The 2,109-nt window shown below is 38.2% G+C and overlaps 1 pseudogene; it reads right to left on the minus strand.

Moving 5' to 3' along the window:
- Positions 1-438: 438 nt before the first annotated feature.
- Positions 439-1,020, minus strand: LOC107179304 (annotated as a pseudogene).
- Positions 1,021-2,109: the final 1,089 nt, after the last annotated feature.

A 2,109-nucleotide genomic window follows, 5' to 3' on the forward strand; every position in this document is an offset into this window, starting at 1 on the left:
CTCAACTGCTTTTTCACAAAAAATTACTGGTATGCAGACAAGTGACTCAAGCACACTTACCTCACAAACACTCAAATTCATGCCTCTGCAAAATTAGATGCCTTCAGAATCTCCCCCAAAAGTTCTATATCCAGCAATGAACAGCCATGTGGTGTTGAGTGTCACGGGTACCATATTCCTCTTGCTTGAAATACCCCTAATATTCCTTCAAAAATCACATTCAAACCACTTATCCCATGAAGTGTTACTGGAAAAAAATTCCTGTACAGTTCCTTCTGTTACTGTTCTTAGCACACTACAATTTACTTCTGAATGGTTTGCTTGCCAAATAGTTGTAAAGAATATTGGGTTTAAGAAAAGCCTCAAATTAATACAGTTTTTATTGCATCTTTAACATATCACAAATAAGTCTGAAAAATCATCTGGACAACTCAGATCTTATTCATCAGCATTTTGGACTGTTCCTTTTTTTAGAAACAGAGACACCATCCCCAAATTTTCTGATATCCTTGCTTGTAACTGTTGTGGCTTTTTGCGTCAAAGCAGCTGAGTTTGATACAAGTTTGATGTCATTTCCTTTAAGAATTAACTCATCTTTCTGGGCCTGAGATACTGAATAAGCAACACCTGGCCTCATCCGAACCCTGCTGATATATTTTTCATCCCAGGAAATTTCGAATTTCAACGAGAACCATTCTCCTGAATTACAACGTTGATGGGGAAGTGAGCATACACAGACTTCATCTTGTAGTGAATCCCAGTTTAACACCCTTGATCATGTTCTGTGCATGACTACGGATAGTGCAAACAGTAGCCAGTTCTTTCCTATTTCCCCACCATTTGTCAACTAGGAGCCTCTTCTTTTTCTTTCTAAGGAGACTGAGTTCTACATTGATGTAGTTGACATCCCTTTGCAGGTTTCCTCTGGGGCCTTCACAATAACAGTGTGTCCCTTCAGAACGATGTCAACATTTTCTGGAATATCAACAGTCTGATTGCTGAGAATGTTCTTCATTCTTGCAGTAGACAGGGCAGAGGGCCCGTTTTATATTCTTAATATCGAAAACCACATATATCTCTATCAAAAAATTAATTGCGGGGCGTCTGGGTGGCTTAGTTGGTTAAATGCCCAACTCTCGATTTCAGCTCAAGTCATGATCTCATCGTTCATGAGTTTGAGCCCCTCATCAGGCTCTGTGCTGACATTGCAGAGCCTGCTTGGGATTCTCTCTCTCCCTCTCTCTCTGCCCCTTCCCTGCTCATGCTTGTGCTCTGTCTCTCTCTCAAAAACAAATAAATTAAAAAAATTAATTTCAATATTCTTAAAAGTAGGTAGCCATTAGGGGTGCCTGGGTGACTCAGTCAGTTAAGCATCTGACTCTTGATTTCGGCTCAGGTCCTGATCTCACAGTAGTGAGATTGAGCCCTGAGTCGGGCTCCACGTTGGTTGTGGTGCCTTCTTAAGATTCTCTCTCTCTGTCTTTCTCTTTCACCCCCCACTCTTCCAGTCCCCCTCCCCTGCTCATATTCTCTCTACCTCTCCTCCTTAAAAAAAAAAAAAGTAGCCATTATAAGGAATTCAGTTTTCTCAAGTAAATTTCTTTTATTCCATAGGTGTTTATAGGGTAGAATAAATTACTGAAAGAAGAAAGTTAGGAAAGGTAAATTTGTGAAACTTCAATTAACTAATAGGCTATATATAATGTTCCATTAAGTACATTTTATTAAGTGTATGTAGCATCATCATTTCCCTCTCCTTGCAAAAGTATTTTGAATTCACATACCTGGCTAGTGGGAAAGTAAAATGGTGCAGTTGCTTTGGAAAGTAGTCTGGCAGTTTTTTAAAAGGGTAAGTATAGAGTTACCAAATGAACCAGCAATTCTAGCACTAAAGCCTATACCCAAGAGAAATGAAAGTATCTGTGTACATAAAAATCTGTCCATAACTGTTCATAACAGCACTATTCATAATACACAGCAGCATTACATTATTTATAATAGCCAAAGGTATAAACAATATAAATGTCCATAAATTGATAGAATACAGTGTATCTATCTATACAATGAAATATGATTTAGCAATAAAAAGGAATGAAGTACTGACATATA

Source organism: Panthera tigris, chromosome B2 (genome assembly GCF_018350195.1).
Source record: "Panthera tigris isolate Pti1 chromosome B2, P.tigris_Pti1_mat1.1, whole genome shotgun sequence".
Lineage (NCBI taxonomy): Eukaryota > Metazoa > Chordata > Mammalia > Carnivora > Felidae > Panthera > Panthera tigris.